The sequence below is a fragment of the Papio anubis genome, chromosome 7 (assembly GCF_008728515.1).
Source record: "Papio anubis isolate 15944 chromosome 7, Panubis1.0, whole genome shotgun sequence".
NCBI lineage: Eukaryota > Metazoa > Chordata > Mammalia > Primates > Cercopithecidae > Papio > Papio anubis.
The window spans coordinates 74,826,042-74,852,100 of record NC_044982.1 but is presented as its reverse complement, the minus strand read 5'-3'; the positions used below and the strand labels follow the sequence as shown (position 1 = coordinate 74,852,100).

Below are 26,059 nucleotides of genomic sequence, written 5' to 3'. Positions count from 1 at the left end.
CCGTGCCTTTGCTGTTGTGAGTAGTGCTGCAGGGAACATAAATGTGCATGTGTTTTTGTGGTAGAATGATTTGTATTCCTTTGGGTATATACCCAGTAATGGGATTGTTGTGTTGAATGGTAGTTCTGTTTAGCTCTTTGAGGAATCATCACACTGCTTTCCACAATAGTTGAGCTAATTTACACTCCCATCAACAGTGTATAAGTGTTCCCTTTTCTCCCCAACATTGCTAGCATCAGTTATTTTTTGACATTTTAATAATAGCCATTCTGACTAGTGTGAGTTAGTGTCTCATTGTGGTTTTGATTTTCGTTTCTCTAATGATCAGTGATGTTGAACTTTTATTCATATGCTTGTGGGCTACGCATATGTCTTCTTTTGGAAAATGTCTGTTCACATACAGCCAACAGACACATGAAAAAATGCTCATCATCGCTGGCCATCAGAGAAATGCAAATCAAAACCACAATGAGATACCATCTCACACCAGTTAGAATGGCAATCATTAAAAAGTCAGGAAACAACAGGTGCTGGAGAGGATGTGGAGAAATAGGAACACTTTTACACTGTTGGTGGGATTGTAAACTAGTTCAACCATTATGGAAAACAGTATGGCGATTCCTCAAGGATCTAGAACTAGATGTATCATATGACCCAGCCATCCCATTACTGGGTATATACCCAAAGGATTATAAATCATGCTGCTATAAAGACACATGCACACGTATGTTTATTGCGGCACTATTCACAATAGCAAAGACTTGGAATCAACCCAAATGTCCATCAGTGACAGACTGGATTAAGAAAATGTGGCACATATACACCATGGAATACTATGCAGCCATAAAAAGGATGAGTTTGTGTCCTTTGTAGGGACATGGATGCAGCTGGAAACCATCATTCTCAGCAAACTATCGCAAGAACAGAAAACCAAACACCGCATGTTCTCACTCATAGGTGAGAACTGAACAATGAGATCACTTGGACTCGGGAAGGGGAACATCACACACTGGGGCCTATCATGGGGAGGGGGGAAGGGGGAGGGATTGCATTGGGAGTTATACCTGATGTAAATGACGAGTTGATGGGTGCTGACGAGTTGATGGGTGCAGCACACCAACATGGCACAAGTATACATATGTAACAAACCTGCACGTTATGCACATGTACCCTAGAACTTAAAGTATAATTAAAAAAAAAAAGAGAAAAATGTCTGTTCATGTCCTTTGCCCACTTTTTAATGGAGTTGTTTTTTTCTTGTAAATTTGTTTAAGTTCCTTACAGATGCTGGATATTAGACCTTTGTCAGATGCATAGTTTGTGAATATTTTCTCTCATTCTGTAGGTTGTCTGTCTACTCTGTTGATAGCTTCTTTTGCTGTGCAGAAGCTTTTAAGTTTAATTAGATCCACCTGTCAGTTTTTGCTTTTGTTGCAAATGCTGTTGACATCTTCGTCATGAAATCTTTGCCATTCATATGTCCAGGATGGTATTGCCTAGGTTGTCTTCCAGGGTTTTGATAGTTTTGGGTTTTACATTTAAGTCTTTAATCCATCTTGAGTTGATTTTTATATATCGTATAAGGAAGGGGTCCAGTCTCAATCTTCTGCATATGGCTAGCCAGTTATCCTAGCCTCACTAATTGAATAGGGAGTCCTTTCCCCATTGTCTTTTTTTGTCAGCATTGTTAAAAATCAGATGATTGTAGGTGTGCGGCCTTATTTCTGGGCTCTCTATTCCGTTTCATTGGTTTATGTGTCTATTTTTGTACCGGTGCCATGCTTTGAACAGGTTTTTAATGAAGGTGGAATTGACCCATTCTGGGAAAAAGCAAAATGCCACAGAGGACATTTATTAGTAAGGAAGAGAAGTGAGCACCAGGATTTAAGACAGGAAGGGATAGGCTAACCCCACTATTTTGTGCCAGTGCAGTTAGGTTTATGATCAGGGCTGCTCTTATCTATAAAACTGCTAACCTGTGAGCCTCAAAGGGAAAAGATAAACATCAGCTGCCAGTCTTTGGGTTGTACAACAATAAAATTTAGTGATAACCCCTTTTCTGGATTGGATCCACTGATGTGTTTTCCTTGAAGTCAGTAAGTACCTTACCAATAAGGGACTGCCTTTCAAAGTTCTTTCGATATTGGACAATGTCCCTGGCCACCCAGACCCTCATGAGTTCAAAAGAAAGGTGCTGATGAAGTGGTCTTCTTGCCCTCAAACACAACATCCTTATTTATCCTCTAGATCAGGGGTTCATGAGGACCTTTAAGGCTCATGATGCAGGATACTCTATGGAAAGGATTGTCAGTGCTATGGAAGAGAACCCTGGTAGAGAAAAAATCATGAAAAAGCTGTTAAAGCCTTCAAGCCCAAAAGAAATTCCTGCTGGAGAAAAACTGTGTCCAAATGTTGTTCATGACTTCACAGAATTTATGACAGTGTCAATCAGGAAAATCATGAAAGAGATTGTGGATATGGCAAGAAAGATGAGGGATGAAGAGTTTCAAGATAGAAACCTCAGAGAAATTCAAGACCTCGTAGACACCACACCAGAGGAATTAACAGAAAACAACTTGTTGGAGATGACTGCTTCTGAACCAGTGCCAGATGATGAGGAAGAATTAGTAGAAGAAACTGTGCCAGAAAACAAATTGACATTAGACAACATGGCATAAGAGTTTTGATTATTCAAGGCTGCTTTTGGCTTTTATGACATGGACACTTCTATGATGCGGGCACTGAAACTAAAGCAAACAGAGGAAGAAGGATTGGTACCATATAGAAACATTTTTAGAGAAAAAAAAGTCAGACAGAAATTACGATGTATTTCCATACACTAATACTGAACCCCTAAAGTACTTCTCATGGGAAGAGCCAAAGAAGTTTGCCACTGCCACCCCTAAGATAGCAAGACCAGTCCCACCTCTTCCTCCTTTTCCTCAGGCTACTCAATGTGAAGATCACGAGGATGAAGACTTTTCTGGTGATCCACTGCCACTTAATGAAGAGTAAATATATTTTCTCTTCCTTAATAATATTTTCTTTTCTCTTGTTTTATTGTAAGAATACAGAATATAATATAAGACAAAATATGTGGTAATGACTGACTATGCTATTGGTAAGGCTTCTGATCAACAGCAGGATATTAGTAAAGTTTTTTGGGAGTCAAAAGTTATATGCAGATTTTTGACTGTGAGGGGATCAGTATTTCTAAGCTCTGTGTTGTTCAAGGGTCAATTGTACTATTATTTGCTAAATCTGGTAACCCTAGATGGAAGTGATGTTTCGTAAAAGACACAGGAAGGTGGGTAAGAGTCAGGTTAGTAGAAGGCAGACATAATGATGCAGTGGAGCTGAATTGCTTGAGAATAAGAGTTTGAGGTAATATTAAGGGAATATATTTAGCCCAGAGTGGCAGGCTCGTGAGTAATGGAAATGAGGCGAACATTAGAGTAGGAGGTGGGGTGAAGAATTATACCAGGACGGGGCAGTCTTGCCAGGATTGTTCCATGTAATTTCATGAAGGAAGATGGTTTGTCAATGCCTTTACCAATCTCTGCAGCTTCTTCTGAAGGATAACTTATTTTTCAGGATACATAAGCAGTAGTATAGGGAGTCTCTTGGTTTCAGCTGGCCACTGTTCAGTAATCTGCATAATTTCACCATATGTCCTTCTAACCTCATCTGCTAGAAGGAAGGGAAAAGATTGATGAATAAATATGGTATATGTTCATGAATGCATTTTGTGATGCCTTGGGAAAAAAGCGTGCCAGGATATATAGTTTTTTAAAGTTAAACTTTAGGATGTATTAGGAAAAATAGGCAGATATATGCTAGGATATTATTTTGAGCATTAGATTTATCAGTATGTATTCCTTTTTATTCTCCTGATATTTGAAACAATTTCCTTTTATTTTCTATTTTGACTTTAATAATTGTAGGCATAAACATCTAATACATTTCACTCAATGACTGATAATTTTAAATTTTTCTGTTATTTGTTAAGATTCCTGATTAGTATTTTTTTCCTCCTGAATTGTGCTCCTGAATATAGATATAATTAGTTTAACGCAAATGAGAAAAGTGTTTTCTTAGAATCTTTGTGTTTTAAAATATGTGATATTGAAGAAAACAATTTTAGTTATTAGAAAAAGAGCCACAGAAAGAAAAACTTCAAAGGCTAGTCTGATGTCAGCACCTGCTGTGGTCATAGTGTAAACCCTGGAGACCAGGGATTTTGGCAGCAGTTTCAGTGCTTTTAGTTCAATCTTCAGTATCCCCAAATGTGAAGCAGATGCCAGTTTTCTTCTCTAGGGTTCTGATAATGGCATATAATGAGTTGGTTGTTTCCTAGCAACTAAAGAAGCAGTTTCACTTTAGCTGATCCTGCAATAGAAATGAGACATTTTCCCTTGATAGTTGGTATTAGTGATTTCCCTGACAATGGAATTTCACTTTTGAATAAGGAATATTCTCAGCTTTTGGTTTCCTAAATAATTTTGATTCTGAGTTGGGCTAAGCTCTGCTTAATCCTGTATAAAATGAAAAAAAGAAAAAATTGAGCCCCTTAAGTACCTCTCATGGGAAGAGCCAAAGGAGTTTGATACATAGTTTCTTAAATGGCAAGTGATTATACAAGAAGCTGTAATAGGTGTATTTTCTCAGTGTTTAACAGAATAATTAATGACCACATTCTTTTTTTTTTTTCCCCCTGCTTATTATTTGCAGCAGTAGAGGTTTCTTAGGTAATGGCCAATGTATTGTGGAAATAAATATTGTAATTTTTTATTACAGGTGCCATTTTGATATAAAGTCAGTATAATGAAAACATTTTAAAGTCTATAACCCATTTGATTTCAAACAGTATTCTATATCAGAAATTATTTTTATACCCAATGATTTTAAAGGCTCTTAAAATAGTTCACTTTAAGGTAAATTGTGAAACAATTCAGTGTTTAAATATTAGTAGTTATAAGGTGTCTGTAATTAACCGAATCATATCTAAATACATCTAATTTTATGGTAGTAATAGATCTGGATATATTCAGGCTCTTAAGATATATGGAGGCATGAGAAAAGTACTTCAGACGACCTTCTTTGTAGTCATTCATAGTTTAAATAGTTTCTAAGGAAATGATCTGTCTTTCTTCCTTTGACATTATAAAACTAATATAAGTTGCCATCCTCATCCACCTCATCCAGATTTATGGTATGATATATTAAGTTATGCCTAAGTGTTAGAGAGATAAAATATTAAATGATGTTCTTAAGATAATTAAGTTAGCCATATCTAAATATACCAAAGAAATTTATTACCTTGCATGGAAAAGGTTCATAGACTATGCATTAACTACAGGTGAAGTCATTGAATATCGTTATTGTCAGTTTGGGGCATGTGACCTTATTAATTTCTTTTTATGATTTTTGCATCATCAGGTACTCTAGCAGGCCTCATATTTTTAAAATGCTTTAAACATTAAGGAATGAGAAACATTAATTAATTCAGTTGGACAGGGTGGTAGCCTTTCAGGCACCTAAGACATAATTTAAAAACAACAACAACAACAACAACAACAACAACATCAACAACAACAAAACCTTTAAGCATGTAGTAGACTTTCTTTTTGTTTTTTTTTGTGATGGAGTCTCGCTCTGTTGCCCAGGCTGGAGTGCAGTGGCACATGTCAGCTCACTGCAAGCTCCGCCTCCTGGGTTCACACTGTTCTCCTGCCTCAGCCTCCCCAGTAACTGGGATTACAGGCTCCCGCCACCATGCCCAGCTAATTTTTTGTGTTTTTAGTAGAGACAGGGTTTCACTGTGTTAGCCAGGATGGTCTCAATCTCCTGACCTTGTGATCCACCCACCTTGGCCTCCCAGAGTGCTGGGATTACAGGTGTGAGCCGTCACGCCCGGCCAACATGAGGTAGACTTTCTATATAATATAGTCCAGTTATTGTTCTTAGATTTATTTGGGAGCTTATCTGAAGCTAAGGGATCAGGTACATTAATCCACATTTTGAATTCTTTTTTCTGTTTTAAAATTATAGATCAGTGAACAAGGAAATAGATATATAACTAAAGTCCAGTTCTTTGAAATATTTTTATAAGGCAGTATTATCTGGTGAGTAACTTAGTTTGATTAATCTAACAGAAGTTCTTTTTGAACATTTTTTCACTTATTTAATAATTATTTATTGAGCTGATAGCAGATACTTATTATTGTACTTTAAAAATGTCATTGGGCTTTTTGTCATCTTACAGCAACATACATACATACATACATACATTTATTTATTTATGATGGAGTCTCGGTCTGTTGCCCAGACTGGAGTGCAGTGACACGATCTCAGCTCACTGAAACCTCCACCTCCTGGGTTCAAGTGATTCTCCTGCCTCAACCTCCTGAGTAGCTGGGATTACAGGCATAAACCACTACGCCCGGCTAATTTTTGTATTTTTTGCAGAGACAGGGTTTCACCATGTTGGTCAGGCTGGTCTGGAACTCCTGACCTCATGATCCGCCCACGTTGGCCTTTCAAAGTGTTGGGATTACAGGCGTGAGCCACCGTGCCCAGCCAGCTACAGACATTTATTGGGTATTCACTGTGTTTGGGCCATTGCTTGGATGTTGAGGTCACACAGTTGTGTAAGACATAGATCCAGAGTTCAAAATGTAAAATAAAGCCTTTAGTTACAGATCTACTTTTGACTTGTAATAATAAGAAATATAGATATGCTAGACGTTTTGATGATTTTAAAATACTATTGTACAATGTTTTATTTAAGGCAATCAGAGTTGGAATTTAGAGAACAAGGCTAAGTGTTACATAGTGTTGACCATCAGGTTGGTAATAGTGTTACATAGTATAAAAGTTTGCAGTCTCATTTAAGGTCCATGTCATAGAGCAAACCCTGTAGTCAGCATTTAAAGAGAACAAGTTGTTAGAAGGAGTTAGAAACAGCCTATGAATATTAATTGCTGGTTATTTCCTCCTACTTAAAATGTCCTTCTTTTTCTGTTGTCAGATGACTTACATGTGTGCCTCCAACTCCCTGTGATGATGAGTACTTATATATGCAGTTTTTGAATATTGTAGTGTTCCTTTTTTATTTATTTATTTATTTTAAAGGTTGCTACTGGATCTATCTAAGACTAAAAGTTACTGTAACTTTTTAGATTGGCACCAACTGTTCCCCGTTTCCCACTCACTATGGTTTGGGTGTTGGTCAAAAAGTTACTGTAACTTTTTAGATTGGCACCAACTGTTCCCCGTTTCCCACTCACTATGGTTTGGGTGTTGGTCACCTCCAAATCTCATGTTGAAACTTGATCCCCAACCAGGCAGTGTTGGGAGGTGGGGCCTAATGACAGGTGGTGGGGTCGTGAAGGACTGAGTCCTCGTGAATGAATTAATGTTATCTTGGGAATGGGTTAGTTATTACAAGAGTGTATTGTTATATGGTGAGCCTGGCCGCCTGTGCTTTCTCTTTTGCATTGCTTACTTGTCCTTTCTTGATGGAATTATGCAGCACAAAGGCCCTCACAAGATGCTAGTATCTTGACCTTGGACTTCCTAGCCTCCAGAACCATGAGCTAAGTAAAACTCTATTCTTTATAAATTACGCAGTCTATGGTATTCAGTTATAGCAACAGAAAACAGACTAAAACACCACCTGAGTCATTTTATGCCAAATTTCTCAAGTGCTAGAGTAGAGTTGGTCAATGTTATTACTTCACTAATTTACTTTTATCTTTTGATTTCTAGTAATGCAGGTATAGAGACACTTTTCACTTGATAAAATTACTTAGTGATCTGATGCTTTAAATGGGTAATTTTATCAAGAAAGCAATAGAAATAAAACAAAGTAACCAAAGTATAAAGTAAGAAGGGGAGTCATTGTTTTAAAGTATCAGCCACTGACACTTATTGCTTGTGCTGTGTAGTTTTGAATTGTAGCAGTTTGGAAAGCTGGGCGGGAGGGACCTGGCTGTTGGAGTATTTTTCTAACCCAACACCCAGGGAAGACCTCCTGTTGCAACCTTCTGGTTATATATAGCTGAGCTAGATTATATTCTGCTCTATATTATTGATCGGCCTTCTTGGGTCAACTCTAGTTCTGTCATCTTTGGAAGAGGAAGGTACTTTACTGTTCTTGGCCATGAATTCCTTCTTTAGGCTTTAGGTCTTTCAGACAGGTCTTACACTGTTCCTCGATGCTGCATTGTCAATCCTTTGTCTCCATTTGTTATATCACTAGCTATTTCTTCACACTGGCTTTCTCCTTTGGCAAGGTTATGCTTCTTTATCTAGTTACATGGCCTTCTTCCTTAGAACTTTTCAATATGGCATTAACTTCCTCATCCCTGATTTTCCCCTTAATTCCCAGTTTAAAGTCTTTGTTTACTTCGGATATGACTTTCACCTGAGTGAAAAAAACATGTTCTCAACCCATTTGTAGGCTAACTCAGGCTCTAGAAATAATTGAAGGTGTGGGCTCATGTTACCAATTTTACTTTCCTGTCATTGAGTCAAATGCTCCCTAAAGAGAGAGGTAGATCTTTCCCTGATTCTGTCCATTCATATTACTTTCTCATTCTCACTAAGTGAACATTAGAGAATTAGAAACTTTCAGAACATAGAATTGGGTGCGGTTCAATTTGGACCGCTTAAATACAAACATAGGAGATAGAGACAAAACCCTCCAAAAAAAAAAAAAATCAATGAATCCAGGGAGTTGGTTTTTGAAAAGATCAACAAAATTGACAGACCGCTAGCAAGACTAATAAAGAAGAAAAGAGAGAAGAATCAAATAGACGCATTAAAAAAATGAGGATAAAGGATATCACCACCGACCCCACAGAAATACAAACTACCATCAGAGAATACTATAAACACCTCTACCAAATAAACTAGAAAATCTAGAAGAAATGGATAATTTCCTGACACTTACACTCTCCCAAGACTAAAACCATAGGAAGAAACTGAATCCCTGAATAGACCAATAGCAGGCTCCCTGAAATTGAGGCAATAATTAATAGCCTACCAACCAAAAAAAAGTCCAGGACCAGATGGATTCACAGCTGAATTCTACCAGAGGAGCTGGTACCATTCCTTCTGAAACTATTCCTTCCAATCAATAGAAAAAAGAGGAATCCTCCCCAACTCATTTTATGAGGCCAACATCATCCTGATACCAAAGCCTGGCAGAGACACAACAAAAGAGAATTTTAGACCAATATCCCGATGAACATCTATGCAAAATCCTCAAGAAAATACTGGCAAACCGATCCAGTAACACATCAAAAGCCATCCACCATGATCAAGTGGGTTTCATCCCTGGGATGCAAAGGCCGTCTCAACATAATGAAATCAATAAAATGTAATCCAGCATATAAACAGAACCAAAGACAAAACCACGCATTATCTCAATAGATGCAGAAAGGCCTTTGACAAAATTCAACAGCCCTCATGCCAAAACGCCAATAAATTCGGGTATTGATGGAACGTATTTGAAAAATACTAAGAGCCATTTATGACAGACTCACAGCCAATATCATACTGAATGGGCAAAAGCTGGAAAAAATTCCTTTGAAAACTGGCATCAAGACGGGATGCCCCCTCTCACCACTCCTATTCAACATAGTAAGTTGTGTTCTGGGCAATCAGGCAAGAGAAAGAAATCATGTATTCAGTTAGGAAAAGAAGAAGTCAAATTGTCCCTGTTTGCAGATGACATGATTGTATATTTAGAAAAACCCCATTGTCTCAGCCTGTAATTTTAAGTTGATAAGAACTTCAGTAGTAAAGTCTCAGGATACAAATAATGTAAAAATCATAAGCATTCTTATACATCAGTAACAGACAACAGAGAGCCAAATCATGAATAATCATTCACACTGTTTCCAAAGAGAATAAAATACCTAGAACTAATCCACATGGATAAAGGACCTCTTCAAGGAGAACTACAAACCATTGCTCAGTGAAAACAAAAAGAGACATAAAACAAAATGGAAGAACATACCATGTGCTCATAGATAGAAGAATCAATATTAGAAAATGGCCATACTGCCCAAGGTAATTTCTATCGATTCAATGCCATCCCATCAAGCTACTCAATGAGTTTCTTCACAGAATTGGATTAAAACTGCTTTTAAAGTTCATATGGAACCAAAAAAGAGCCCGTGATCTCCAAGACAATCCTAAGTCAAAAGAACAAAGCTGGAGGCATCACACTACCCGACTCAAACTATACCACAAGGCCACAGTAACCAAAAACAGCATGGTACTGGTACCAAAACAGAGATATAGACCCAATGGAACAGAACAGAGCCCCCAGAAATAATACCACACACCTACAGCCATCTGATCTTTGATAAACCTGACAAAAATAAGAAATGGGGAAAGCGATTCCCATTTAATAAATGGTGCTGGGAAAATTGGCTAGCCATAAGTAGAAAGCTGAAACTGATCCTTTCCTTACCTCTTATATCACCTAGTGTAATTAATTCAAGATGGATTAGGGACTTAAATGTTAAACCTAATACCATAAAACTCCTAGAAGAAAACCCAGGCAATACCATTCAGGACATAGGCATGGCAAAGACTTCATGTCTGAAACACCAAAAGCAACGGGCAACAGCCAAAATTGACAAATGACCCAATTAAATTAAAAGAGCTTCTGCACAGCAAAAAGAAACTACCATAGAGGAACAGGCAACCCACAGAATGGGAGAAAATGCAATCTACCTATCAGACAAAGGGCCAATATCCAGAACCTTGCCAAAGAACTCCAAACAACTTACAAGAAAAATAACCCCATCAAAAGTGGGCAAAGGATATGAATAGACATTTCAAAAGAGGACATTCACACAGCCAATAGACCCATGAAAAAATCTTCATCTCACCGGCCATCAGAGAAATGCAAATCAAACCAAATGTAGATACCATCTCACACCAGTTAGAATGGCAAATCACAAAGTCAGGAAACAACAGGTGCTGGAGAGGATGGAGAAATAGGAACACTTTTACACTGTTGGTGGGATTGTAAACTAGTTCAACCATTATGAAAACAGTATGGCAATTCCTCAAGGATCTAGAAGTGAAGTAATATATGACCCAGCCATCCCATTACTGGGTATACACCTTCAAAGTGATTATAAATCATGCTGCCAAAGAATACGCACACGCATGTTTATTGTGGCACTATTCACAATAGCAAAGACTTGGAATCAACCCTAAATGTCCGGCCAGTGACAAAAAGATTGGATTAAGAAAATGTGGCACATATACACCATGGAATACTATGCAGCCATAAAAGGATGAGTTTGTGTCCTTTAGACATGGATGCAGCTGGAAACCATCATTCCTCAGCAAACTATCACAAAGAACAGAAAACTAAACAATCGCATAAGTTCTCACTCATAGGTGGAACTGGAACAACATCACTTGACCTGGAAGGGGAACATCACACACCGGGGCCCACACGTGGGAGGGGAGAGGGGAGGGATTGCATTTGGAGTTATACCTGATAAATGACAGTTGATGGTGCTGACGAAGTTGATGGGTGCAGCACAGCAACATGGCACAAGTATACATATGTAACAAACCTGCATCGCTATGCACATGTACCCTAGAACTTAAAGTATAATAAAAAAAAAAAGTGTAACAACAGATTTCATTTCTGATTTTTCTGGCTTCTAAATAAAGAAGTAAAAATATAAGAGAAAAACAGAATGTCTTGTCTAACTCCAGGCCTGAATCTGAAAAGAGAACGGGAAAGGAAGTAACAAGAAAGAGAAAGGACATAAAGGTACTATGAAATTGAAGCCATCATTGTAGTTTAAATTTGACCAGTGTTTCAAATATAAAGCAAAGATATTTGGGTAGTCTTTTGTTCTGACCAGACATAAACTTTTCTCATGTCCTTCTTTGTGTATCTACCAGAGGAAAGTAATGAAATAGAGGTCCTGAAACCGTTAGTTCATGTTAAGCTTAGGCTCTAACTGTAGCTCTGACAAAAGTAGGAAGCATGCAGAAAGCTGGCTTATTTATAAGAGATAAAATGGCACAGTCTTATTCAATTGAAAGCCAACAATCAAAATTAGAGCAAAAAGAAACACTATTAGAAAAATGTGCCAAGCCAGTGAAATATATTGATCAAAGGGGGATGAAAGATATCAGACACAATTTATTAGGAACAAGAAATAGTGAGGCTGAAGTAATTTGCCTTTGAAAATAAATAAATTAAAAGGAGGCTAATTGCCACCCTTACAATATCCTATTTCTACCTTAAACACTTCCAGAAGAACGCCTCACTTTTTTACTCTTTCTCTTGTTAATGCAGACTTAAAAAATTTTTTTAAATCAGTATTTATTCTTCAATGCCAAGGTGACAAACTAAAATATGAAAAGGCTGTTAGGGCTTAACATTTTTGTTGCAGATTAAATACACAGCATTGAAAAAAGGAAAGGCATGACTTCATCTGTGACCAGCCCAGTTAAAGAGAAAAATCTCTCCATTTTCCATCATGCAGACTTTGAAGAATAACCTACAGTGATTTGAACTGAGTTAAGATGAGGGTAATTATAAAACATAGAGTCTTGTCTTCTGCAGTGGTAATTGAGAAGCCTTAATAAAGATCACGTGAGATTACTTGCTGAGCCTTTAGGAGAGCTTCTTAGAGTAGTGGCCCCTGTTGGACAGGTAAGGGCTTACCCTTTATCTTTTGGTGCAGTTGGGGATCATGGGGTCAGAGTCAGATGTCAAAAGCCTGCTGGGGCTATTTAAGCTCCAAGAAGACTTGAACAGATCCCAACCAGGCGATGAGGAGAGCAATAAGTATTATTGGGGACTTCCAGTACTGGGGATTATGACCTCTTTTTACTGTTTAGGTAGTTACTATATTTCATTGACTTTAAGATATATATTTTTCAAATTTTAATGTCTCTGAAATTGTAGTGTATTTTATAATCAGTAACATCTTGGCATTGTGTCAGTTTAATATTTAGCATTGTTTTCTTTCTTGGTTGTATATAAAATAATGGTGTATCTTCCAATCTATGGTGTTTTAGATATGATGAGATATAGTCAATGTTTTTCTCATAATTATTTTAATACTGATTGGATTGTATTCCCATCTTTGCCATAATTGCTGCAGAGTGATTCTATGTCATTCATTTTGGTCTTTGTTTTTTAAGTGTTGAAAGACTGTTTTAAACTGATGGTGGCAGTTTTGGTAACTTGTTTTAGTAACATCCTCTTTTGTGCCCTCATCACTGACTTTATTTTCCCCCCATTGCTTACCAGAGATTGCCAGATGATTCTTCCCAAAGCATAGCTCTCATGTCAGTAATTTCAGAGACTATCAGTGTCTCCTTGCTACTTTTGAAAGAAGTTACAGTCTGGCTTTATTCATTTTTTCAGTAGTTAGATGTTAGGGATATTGTTATAAATAAAAAAGGCACGAAGCCTGCCCTGTAGATTCTTTTGGCTACTGTGAACCTTTACTTACCGATTTTTTTTTTAAGCCAGTGCTATGTGATCATTCATAGTTTGAAAAAAAATTCTATACTATTTGCCTTCATAGGCATGTGTCTGTGTTTACCACTTATTTTATGTATTATTATTAATTTGGTGTTGATGGAAAGTCCACCAAAAGAAGTGACTCAATAGTGACTTAAACCTTTTTTTTGTTTTTGAGATGGAATCTCGCTTTGTCACCCAGGCTGGAGTGCAGTGGCGCGATCTTGGCTCACTGCAACCTCCGTCTCCTGGGTTCAAGCAATTCTCCTGCCTCAGCATCCCGAGTAGCTGAGACTACAGGCATGCACCACCATGTCTGGCTAATTTTTGTGTTTTTAGTTGAGATGGCATTTTGCCATGTTGGTCGGGCTGGTCTTGAACTCCTGATCTCAAGCAATCCACCCGCCTTGGCCTCCCAAAGTGCTGGGATTACAGGCATGAGCCACTGCGCCCGGCCCATAATGACTTAAACATCTTTTAAAAATATTTTTTGTTTGTTTATGATAAACCTATATGTCTGTAGAAACAAATATATTAGACCTTTATAGTTAGTTTATGTTGGTGGCATCTAAATCTGGTGTATTAATTATCTGAATGCAGAAAGCATCAAATTAAATAGGTTGAATTGATGTATTATCCCTAGACAATTATATTTTACTAAAAATAGCTACCTATTATTAGGTATTTACTATCTGCTAAGCCTTATATTATTTATCTGCATTCACATTTAAATCACACAATTCTGTGTAATGTACTATTACTATTATTATTATTTTTACAAATGATGAAACTGAGGCACAATGAGGTTAAATAACTTGGGCAGGGTGCTACTTGTAATCTCTCTGGTTCTTTAAGCTCACCTTTTAACTAAACTGTACAACTGAAGTTTTAAAAGTTTTAATTTTTTGCTTGAAAGATTGAAAACACTCTTTTTAATGTCATCCCTGAAACGCTAATTGACAAAATATTAAGAGTATTCCTTTGCTTCCCAAGTTCACATTCAGCTACAAGTTTTGTATTTTATACTTTGTATTTTATAAGACATTTCTGAGAGAATGCATCTGTAAATATCTTTACTCTGAAATATATTTTGGTGCAGTTTATATGGAGACCTGTTATAAAGTCTTTTTAGTAGTGTTTGGCAGTGAGAAGTTTGATACTCTTCTATGTTGTGATGTCAATAACTGCAGTAGTAGAATTCATTTGTTAAGTATAGTAACTGTAGGATTAGATTTTAAATGTTTTTACCATAAAAAAATTTTAAAATATTAACTATGTGAGGTGATGAGTACATTAGTTGCTTGATTTCATCATTCCACAATGTCAGCATGTATCTAAACATCACATTGCACCACATAAATATACTGTGCAGTTATTCTTTGTCAATTAAAATAAGATAAAACTTAAAAATTGAATTAAAATTGTTGTACAGTATTCATTATTTGGGCTTAATTACATTTCACTGAGGTACAGTGGCATTTCCCAGTTACCCAGAACAAGCTAGTATTCAATAAAGGGAAATAAGTTTCTGTCCAGTGACACAGTAAATGTCTATGTTATCCAGATTAAAACCCAACAGCACTTTTCTTAGTGGTTAATTGTTGGTACTTCTACACTGTTCAGAGGGATTTGTGGAAGCAGATGGCCATTAGTGGTCAGTAGACTAGTTACTATTCAGTAATAGTTTCAGCTAATGTCAAGTATTGGATTCTTTTCAAATCATTTTTATTCCCTGTGAACAAATAGATTTAGAGAGAACCTTTCGCAGTATGTGAAGAGTTTAGGTCAAATAATGGTGTTAAAGAGCATAGTCCCCATGAGACTGCCCTCACTTTTGACATTGACTGCAAGCGTAGGGGTTCCCAAGATCATCCTTAGGTTCAATAATTTGTTAGAAGGACTCCAAGAACTCACTGAAAGATGTTATACTCACACTTATAGTTTATTACAGGAAAAGAGTACATATTAAAATCAGCCAAGGGAAGAAGTGCATAAGGTGGAGTCTAGGGAGTTATCAAATGCAGAGCTTCTGTTGTCTTTTCCCCTCAGACTCAGTCTGTTAGTCTCCTGGCATTGATGTATGACAATATGGGTGTAGCATTGACAACCAGGGAAGCTCATGTGAGCCTTGATGTTCAAAGTTTTTGTTGGTGCTCTGTGATAGGGGCATGATTGATTGCCCATATGACTGATCTCATTCTTTGGTTCTCCTGTCCCTTCAGGCATGACCCAAACCCACTCTAAATCACATTATTACTACATGGCTAGTTCAAGGCCCATGAGCAGAGACCTTAGAGATTACATCCTAGAAGCTGAGGTCAAAGACAAATTATCTTGGGGCCTTTGGGGGCAAGGTTAAATTCTTTATAGAAATAATGTGAATAATACTGGTTTCCAGAATGAATGTATGTTGAAAGCTAAATTTGGATATTAACCTAGTAGGTATGACATATTGCTACTGAAATTGTCCATTTATTAAAACTCGGAATTCCTTGAAAGTACAATTGGTTTCGACTATAATATTCTCCAGCCAGAGAGGCTACTAGGATGGTTTTGTAAAAAATACTTTTGAGGTCTACTAATTCTATTATACCCCACATTCCTGTTACTCTTGGTAAGTGCCCCAAAATAAGCCTCTCTGGTTATTAAAAAGAAACATTTTCATCTTTATGCTGTTTAGGACTTCCTTTCTCTTAAACCTAAACATTTCTTCCTTTTCTTCCCCAATTTTTGTTTGGTGCTTCTGGTGTCCAATTTTATATTACATAAATTCTCCTTAATATCTTTAACTAAAAACTGATTCCCTGCAGACAATGCTTTTAGTGAAGTCATAAGTAGAGCTTGTTTTTTTGACTCAGTGTCTACTAGAGATTTAGGGTAAGATTTGGCATATTCCTTATTTGCTAGGGCAGCTTCTACTCCAATACTTATATTCTTATATTCTTTTTGCAGGAGGGGAAGTTTATTAAAAAACTTTAGAGCAGGAGGAAAGAAAGGAAAGTGCATTTGGAAGAGATCCAAGTGGGCAACTTGAAGAATAAGTGCCCTGTCTAACCGTGATCCTAGGACTTTACAAATCGTCATCTTGTGCCCCTTTCCCCTGCATGCACAGTGCCTTTCTTACCTTTGGGAATTGAGCACACATAGTGTGTTTGGGAAGTTGTACACATGCCCATATGAGGCTTTCTTCCCTTTTCCAGTGGAGTGCCCCAGTAAGGTCATACTCCACCATTTTGTCTCTTAATGTGTGTATTAGTCTGTTTTCACACTGCTGATAAAGACATAACCTGAGACTGGGAAGAAACAGAGGTTTAATGGGCTTACAGATCCACATGGCTGGGGAGGCCTCACAATCATGGCAGAAGGCAATGAGGAGCAAGTCACCTCTTACATGGGTGGTGGCAGACAGAGAGAGCTTGTGCAGGGAAACTCCCAATTTTAAAACCATCAGATCTTGTGAAACTTATTCACTATCTTGAGAACAGCATGGGAAAGACCCACCCCCATGATTCAGTTATCTCCCACTGAGTCTCTCCCACAACGTGTGGGAATTATGGGAGCTACAAGATGAGATTTGGGCAGGGACACAGAGCCAAACCATATCAATGTGCATGCCTGGACTCAATCGCCCAATACCTGAGATTTCATTGGAAGCCTTTTTTGCTTCTCCTTGGTGCCTGCGTTTAATTAACACTTTAACAGCTGTGGATCAACAGGAGATTGTCTCTGCCTGGCACAGCTGCCGAATTATCATTTATAGAGAGGCAGTGTGATAATTGTCCAGCCATCACCTGACATTCCTAGTGGGTGGGGGAGAAGTGCCCTTTCCTGCCCCGCTCATGCCCGTCTGACTACCTTTAACATTTCCCTCCTCAACAGCCCAAGAACACAAATCTTTGAGGAAAAATGGATGAAGGTCAGTCTTTTGTAACTGCTTTCTGCTGACAGAGGGGTGGTGTTGGTTCTGTGAGTCTTGGCCTCTTGCTAGCTCTCAGGGCAGGAGGGTGACTCTGTGGGTGGTAAAAGCAGTATCTAGCCAGGTCCAAGGGAGACAGGGGCAGGATTTTGCCTCCTTCCTGTCCCACTGATGGACATTCTAGGGGTCCCCTGTAGAAGGGTGCCTCTTGGGTATTGAGAGAATGGTATCCCTCACTGAGGATCTTTATACTTACATTCTTTCTGATAGTCATAGTTATTAAAAGTATAATCGGCCAGGAGTGGTGGCCCGCGCCTGTAATCTTAGCACATTGGGAGACCAAGGTGGGCGGATCACCTGAGGTGGGGAGTTTGAGACCAGCCTGACCAACGTGGAGAAACCCTGTCTCTACTAAAAATACAAAATTAGCCGGGCATGGTGGTGCACGCCTGTAATCCCAGCTACTCGGGAGGCTGAGACAATAGAATTGCTTGAACCCAGGATGTGGAGGTTGCTGTGAGCCGAGATCATGCCATTGCACTCCAGCTCTAGTCAACAAGAGCAAAACTCATCTAAAAAAAAAAAAAAAGAAAGGATAATCCTTCTCTCATTCTCTTCTCTGGTCACTTTTTTTCTCACTTGTTAAAGATGTTGGCACTTTCTAAATTGCCTCTAGTTCTACCCACCATCTTGGATAACTTCAGAGTTCACATAGACAATAAACTTTAACATCCCAGTGTTACTAAAACATCAGGGGTTTGGTCTAGGTCCTGTGACCCACTACACAGAAAACCAGTCACTGAGACAATTAATATTGCTGGGGAAGAAGGCTTTAATCACGTGCAGCAGCTGAGGCAATGGGAGATCAGTTTCAAATCCATCTCCTTGACCAACTAAAATTGGGGGGTTATTATATCAGGGAAGAAATGTAACTATGTGTGGGAAAAAAGGAACTAGGGAGGGGTAAGGAAGAGGAATTAGTTAATGAGAAGTAGGTGGTCACTTAGGAAAATAGGAATTACGGAGGGTAAGGAAGCAATCCTGATGGATGAAGGGTCTGCCATCTCATTGGATGTGGTGATCTGGTGAGTTTCAGTTCTTTGATACTTTTTGAGAGGGCTGAGGATCATTTCCTGAGAAAGACAAATAAGACAAATGTTAGTTTTAAGCTTTAAGACCAGAAGGGTCAATTTCTATATTTATTTTAAAAAACTGTCTTTGGGACTACTGAGTTGGTTTCACTAGCCTTTCAATTTTTTCCCTTTCTCAACTGGAGTGCCCTTGACCTCCACTCTCATGGCACACCATGTATTTTATCTCCTGGAAGTATTCGTCTTAATTATCTTACCGTAGTTTTTCATCCTTTGAGTTATTTTATTAAGGCCATTATATGTCAGATTCCTTGACTGTTTCACTTTCTGTACCTTTCATTTTTTTTCCTAACATGTTTATATATGGCACATTATGCCACTGACTTTTAATGCCACTGCTGATAATTTCAACTCCTTTGTATCTTTTCCTTTCAATTGTGCCGCAAACCCATTGGTACATTCCTTTTACTCTAAACCCATAAACTCCAGTTTAGAATGGATTCTGCATTCAACTTTCTCTATTCTTACTCTCGGGTTGCTGGGTGCTGCTAGAGATGTCCTTTTAAGTGGCATGTGGATTGCAGTATGAGGTAATGATTTCTAGCCTAGCCTTGCCCAACAACGCTTAGGAAATTTTTCTTCTATTCTTTTTTTTTTTGTCTCTTGCTTAGAAACCTGTTATTCTAGGCAGCCCTCTCTTTTATTCTCCATAGGAACTATTTAAAATCTGCGTTGTTATTCTGAAGACCTCTGTCCTTTTACCTCTCCCTTCACCTTTTTTTTTTTTAAATGGAGTCTCGCTCTGTTGCCCAGGCTGGAGTGCAGTGGCACCATCTCGGCTCACTGCAAACTCTGCCTCCCAGGTTCTCACCATTCTCCTGCCTCAGCCTCCCCAGTAGCTAGGACTACAGGCGCCCACCACCACGCCCGGCTAATTTTTTGTATTTTTTAGTAGAGGTGGGGTTTCATCATGTTAGCCAGGATGGTCTTGATTTCCTGACCTCGTGATCCGCCCGCCTCAGCCTCCCAAAGTGCTGGGATTACATGTGTGAGCCACCGTGCCCGGCCTCTCCCTTCACTTTTAATGCATGATTCCATTTTCTGTTTCACAAAGAAAATTAAATTTATATGGTGTAAACTTTCTTAATTACCAGCCTCCTTAAAAATGTATCTGTATCTGAATTCATTCTTGCCCTCTTCCCTTCTGTTTCTGGTTCTTAGTCTTCCATCAGCATTTAAACATGCATGTGGATGACAGTACTGACTGGCCATGTAGAAATTATTCCCAGCCCCTGTCTCTTTACTGCTTAAAAGTAGGTCTAGAAAGTCAGAAGATAATCTAGCTGCTCTTAGAGCTGAGTGTGGCCATGTGAGCCAGTTCTAACCAATGAGACAGAAGGAAGAGTCTGATAAGAGCTTCTATGTAAGATATTTTGCTTCCTAATAGAAAGGCAGGTTTTGTTCTTCCTCTTTCTTTGTAGGGAATATAAAGACATGATCAACCTGGCAGTGGTAGCCATTTTGTGGCAGAACAAGAAGAAAGACCAAAGCCTTGGTCTTTGATGACATCTCTGAGACTTTGAAAAAAAAACCAAAAAACTACTTAGTCTTTTTGCATCACTGTGAAGGAATAGCTGAAACTGGGTAATTTCTTAAGCAAAGAGGTTTAAGTGGCTGATAATTCTGCAGGGCATACAAAGAAGCATGGTGCCAGCATCTGCTTCTGGTGAGGACCTCAGGAAGCTTACAATCGTGGTGGAAGGCCAAGGTGGGGAGCAGGCACAGCACATGGTGAGAGCAGGAGGAAGAGAGACAGGTGGGAGGTCCCAGACTCTTCTAAACAACCAGATCTGGCATGAACTAACTGAGCGAGAACTCATTCACCACCAAGCGGATGGTACTGAGTCATGAGGGAACCGCTGGCGTGATCCATTCACTTCCCATCAGGCCTCACTTCCAACATTGGGAATCACATTTCAGCATGAAATTTGGAGGGGATAAACATCCACACCATACCACAAAAAGTCCCAGAGTTGTCTAATTTCAGACTTTTAAAAAAAGTAAACAATAAATGCCTTAATGGTTTAAGCATTGTTAGGTTTTCTGTTACTTGCAGCTGAATTCATCTTAACTTATGATGTGTAAGTTTTTCCCAGTTTTAAAAAACAACAAACCAGAAATAAGTATCTTTACTCTATGACTTCCACTAGATACCAGCCTAAACTTTCTTCTCGCTTCAGCCAAATTCTTCGAAAGAATTTACTGAATCAGTCTCTCACTCCCTCATCTACTATATACTTCTGTCTATATTCAGCTCTACCATGCTTTAGTCAGGGTTGGGTCACCAGAGATGCCTTTAAAAATTCCTATATATACTTTTCAATTCTTATTTTAATCGATCTGTTTATACTATTTGATCTATTGATCTTAAAGTTTCCCTAATACTGTATTCTCTGGTGGTGTCTACCTTTTATCCTCTCTTTCTCATTCTGCTCTATAGTTTCCCTTTTCTCTGCTCATTTCTTAAATATCAGTCCTTAACATAAGTATACTTATTCCACTTTTATATGCTTAGAAACTAAATAACCTAAGGTCATGTACAGTCATGCTTTGCTTAACAATGTGGATATTTTCTGAGAAATGTGTCCATAGGCAATTTTGTCATTGTACGAACGTCAGAGAGTGTACTTACACAAACCTGGATAGTATAGCCTACCACACACCCAGGCTCTATATGGCATAGCCTATTACTCCTAGGCTACAGAATTGAACAGCATGTTATTGTACTGAATACTATAGGGAATTGCATCACAATGGTAAATATTTGTGTATCTGAACATAACTAAACATAGAAATGGTACAATAGACTGGGAGCAGTGGCTCACACCTGTTATCCCAGCACTTTGAGAGAAAAGGTACAATAAAAATACAGTGTAAAATATGAAAAATGGTACCCCTGTGTACTGTACTTACCGTGAATGGAGCTTGCAGGACTGAAAGTTGCTGTAGGTGAGTCAGTAAGTGAGTGGTGAGTGAATGTGATTGCCTAGGACGTTGCTGTCCACTACTGTAGACTTTATAAACATTGTGCACTTAGGCTACGCTCAATTTATAAAAAAAAATTTTCCTTCTCTCAATTATAAATCTACCTTAGCTTACTGTAACTTTATTACTTTATAAACTTTGTAAAAAGCTTTTTGACTCTTATAACATTTATACCACAAACACATTATACATCTGTACGGAAATATTTTCTTTCTTTACATCCTTTTTTTCTATAAGCTTTTTTTTCTATTAAAAAATTTTTTTGATCAAAAACTTCGACACAAGCACTCATATTAGGCTAGGCCTACATGGGTCAGGATTATCAGTATCATTGTCTTCCACCTCCACGTCTTGTCCCATTGAAAGGTCTTCAGGGACAATAACATGCATGAAGCTGTCATTTCCTATGATAACAATGCCTTCTTCTGGAATGCCTTTTGAAGGACCTGCCTGAGTCTGTTTGACAGGTAACTATGTTTTTTTAATAAGGGAAGTAATACACTCTATAGTAATGATGAAAAGCATACTATAGTAAATACATAAACTAGTGACATAGTCCTTTATTATCATCATCATCATTATCCAGTATTATGTACTGTACCTAAGTGTATATGCTATACTTTTATATGACTGGCAGTACAGTAGGTTTGTTTATACCAGCATAACCACACATATGAGTAATTTGTTGTGCTATGATGTGAAGACAGTTATGACTTTACAACAGATATGATGTCACTAGGTGATAGGAATTTTTCAGCAGCTCCATTATAATCTTAAGGGACCATTGCCTATGTGGCCCATTATTGACCAAAATGTCCTTCTGTGCACATGACTGTAATTAGCAAATGGTGCAGCCAAAATCTGAACAGAGTCTAAAACCTCTGCAATTCATCTCTAAGAACCTTTTCTGATTTTGTGATCATTCTGGGCAGTGCCTAATGGAAAGCTCTGCTTGACTGTCCTGTGGATACCTTAAAGTCCTAAAGTCCAGATTAGAATCCATCACTCGTATACCTAAAAGTCTTCCTTCTTTTCTTGTGACAGAGACTTAATGATTGGCACTACCAACCACCTACCTGCTCAGGCTAAAATCCTGAGTGTCACCCTTGACTCATCTTTCTTTCTTTCCCACTGCTTGTACGTGTGGTGTTCTTTTCTCCCATCTCTGCTGCTATCCTTCCCTACAATGTCCACCCTTTTCTGTTTTCTGGGAAAGTTGTAACAGACAGACTTTATACCTTTATACCTATATAATCTGAGATATTCTGACTAATCTTTCCAAAATTCAGATCTCATCAAGTTACTTTCCTGAATTATACCCTTCTGTGGCACCTTGGTTTTTGGACAAAAGTTCAAAATCTAACCTTGGAAAAACGTCCTTTTTATCTAATCAGGACACATTTTCCTACTTCTACTCTGTTCTGGCTGTCTTAGGCAGTTTCTTATTCCTGAATTCACTTTGCTCTCTCTTGCTTCTGGACCTTCCCTCCTGCTTTCCTGTCTTGCTGGGATACCCTCTTCTTAACTAACTCCATCTCATCCTTCATGTATTAGCTTAGATGTTACTCCTTTGGGAAAGCCTTGTGTGATAACCTCTCACCTCATATTAAGTGCTCTTGTGTTCTGCAGCATCTTAAAAGGGCCACACATTCTCTTGTCTCAGGGCCTTTACACATGCTGCTTCCTGTGCCTTCTTTTCCCTACCTCTACCCGGTTGCTGTTCATTCCACACAGTGCTCTGTGGTAGACCCTCATTTTCCCCTATCATAGCAAGAAATGCTTCTGTTCACTTTGTGACATTTCAAACAGTTTTTATTACTTTCCTGTGTTTGAGAAATTTAGAATTTTGAAGGTTGCTTTTAATTTGTCTCTCCTTCACTCTTAATCTAAACCTTAAAAAGAAACACCACCACCAAAACAACCCCAAGCCTGTTCTTTAGCTTTATGCTTCTCCAAACAAGCTGACGTTGCCTAACTCGAGAATCGATTACGTGCCAGAAGTCAGCTGATGGTGTTTGTTTAAAAAAAAAAAAAAGGTATTTTCAGCTTTCAGCCCCGACTACTGAACCTGACAAGTTCTGACATCTCTTCTCTTGGCTGCCTCTCACTTTTTTTTCTGTTTCCATGGAAATGGACATCAGATCACAGAAACCTAGTAAGATACTGGTGGCTAATTGCTGTTGCAGAATTCAAAATTCTTTTTGTTTGCGGAGTGATTATTTTGGTGACTCTTACCCACTGTGTAGTATGTGGTAGTTAGCCAAAACATCTAAGGCAGTTTCTGGGTTTGAGAGCTAGAAGATGCTTTCTAAGAGTCACTAACTGGTATCCTAAAATATACTCTCTTTTTTTATCTTTCACGGAAAACATATTTTAAGAACTGTTATCTTGTCAGAGAAGAACATTAGATTTCAAGCCAGGAGATCCGGCTCTAGTGCCAGATCTGCTGCTATCTCACTGTTTGACCTCTGTCAATTTTGTTATATTTATTGAATGAACAATTGCTGCTACTTAGACTTGGGGCTATTTACAAGTGTCCCAGGGAAAAGACTGCCTTTCTGCCAGTGTGCTTTAATAGCAAACCTAGAAATAAGATATATAACTAATTTTAGTTAAGAAAATCAAACCAAGTTTCTAAACATCTAAATGGAAAAATGTTTTTAATCTCAGGCCTTTACTTTTGCCTTCTGTAAAATGATCAGAATAAGATTCGGTCATATGTCCAGAAATGTTGGTGTAAGATTATATTTTTAATATACATGTGGTTTCCTAAGACAAGTATAGCCTATCTTACAGCAAAGTGATTAAAATTTTAGTCAAAAATTATATTAATTTTCTATTTAGTAAGGGGAGTTATTACATTACTTACATAATTTGTATTTTATTCACATCCAGGATGTATGAGGATTTGCCACAGTCATATACGTTTGTGTTAGGCTTATCTTTACCAGGTCAGGATTTCTTCATAAATCTAAATTTAGAACTTGGAAAGCCAGGTTTTGTTAAGTGCAAAAAGGGACTGGCTTGTACATATAAAAAAGATTAGTGTTTGCTGAGCTGCTTCTTCAGCATGTAGTGTCTGCTGTATATCAAATGAACCTGAGTAATTGAAATTGAGTGTGAACAGACTAAATCTCTTTTTTGCATGACTACACAGAATAAAATACAGATATGCATCTCAATTTATGATGAAGTTATGTCTTGATTAACCCATCGTAAGCTGAAAATACCGTAAGTCAAAAGTGCATTTAATACACCTAACCTACCAAACATCACAGCTTAGCCTGGCCTCCATTAAACATGGTCTGAACACATACATTAGTCTACATTTGGGCAAAATCATATCCAAAAAGTGCTGGCAGCACAGTACACTAAAGAATATGTGTTGTTTACCCTCATGACTGAATAACTGGGAACTGGCTTGTTGCTGCTGCCCTGCATAGCCAGAGTGTGTCATACTGCATGCATGTCACCAGTCCAGGAAAAGATAAAGATTCAAAATTTGAAGTATAATTTCTACTGAATACATATTGCTTTCATACCATCATAAAGTCAAAAAAATCATAAGTTGAGCTATTGTATGTGTGGGACAATCTGTATAGGTTTATACTGAACTCTCACTTGTAAGTACATCGACGTAAGTTATACAGGTTAAGGCATTATAAATAAATTAAATGGGAAATAATCCATTTTATACTTTGTAGTTGAAGTAGATATTCCTAAAGGAAAAAAACTACCTTATTTAATTTGCTGTGAATTTAGTCTCCCATAAAGAACCGCACTAGACTTGGAGTCTGGTCCTGTCACTTCCCACAGTTTGTGAGACAGTTGCAGGCATCAGTAGATTCACCATAGGCCCCAGTGCTTTTAGGTGCATTGCATTAAAGCAAAAGTTTATTTTTGTAAATAAAAAAAGTCTTATACTTGTGGTATAATTAGACAATAAGAAAAAATATTCAAGAAAGAAATTATAATGGCCCATTACCCCACGATCAAAGTAAGCCACTATTAATTTTTTGGCATATTCCTTCAATTAAAAAAATCTACCAGTGCATATAATGAGATCATGATAATGCTATACATGCTGCTTTTCAGTCAACTTACTTCATTATGCCATATCATGAACATTTTACCCTGCTATTAATATTCTTTTAAAAATGATTTAAATAATGATATAGTATGCCATCTTGACTGATTTTACAATTTATTTAACTCTTGAGAGCTTATTGGATATTTAGATTGTTTAGTTACATACAACATTGAGCAGGAGCCTATAAACTTTCTTTAATCCCTTTAGCCAATGTGGAAAGTGCCTAGATTATATGATTTTCCTGGCTAGTACCTTATTACTTTTGCTTTGATTTATTCTCATCACCCACATCTCATAGTTCTGTAAATCCCACTAATTTCATCTTTGAAATATCTCTTAAATTTGTTCCTTCATCTCCATTCTCACTATGATTGCAGTAGTTCGTCTTC

The 26,059-nt window shown here is 37.9% G+C and overlaps 1 protein-coding gene across 20 annotated transcripts in view; it reads left to right on the top strand.

Annotated features, from left to right (window-relative positions):
• NUBPL (nucleotide binding protein like) overlaps positions 1-26,059 on the top strand; it is a 445,280-nt gene that overhangs the window by 95,831 nt on the left and 323,390 nt on the right. Inside the window, exon 1 of one of the 20 annotated variants that reach the window (XM_017961095.3) lies at positions 1,681-3,011. The exons of the other annotated variants lie outside the window; for them this stretch is intronic. The gene's annotated coding sequence lies outside the window, so the exon portion shown is untranslated. Of the gene's footprint in view, positions 1-1,680; positions 3,012-26,059 lie in introns of those variants that run through there. 20 annotated transcript variants of the gene reach the window in all.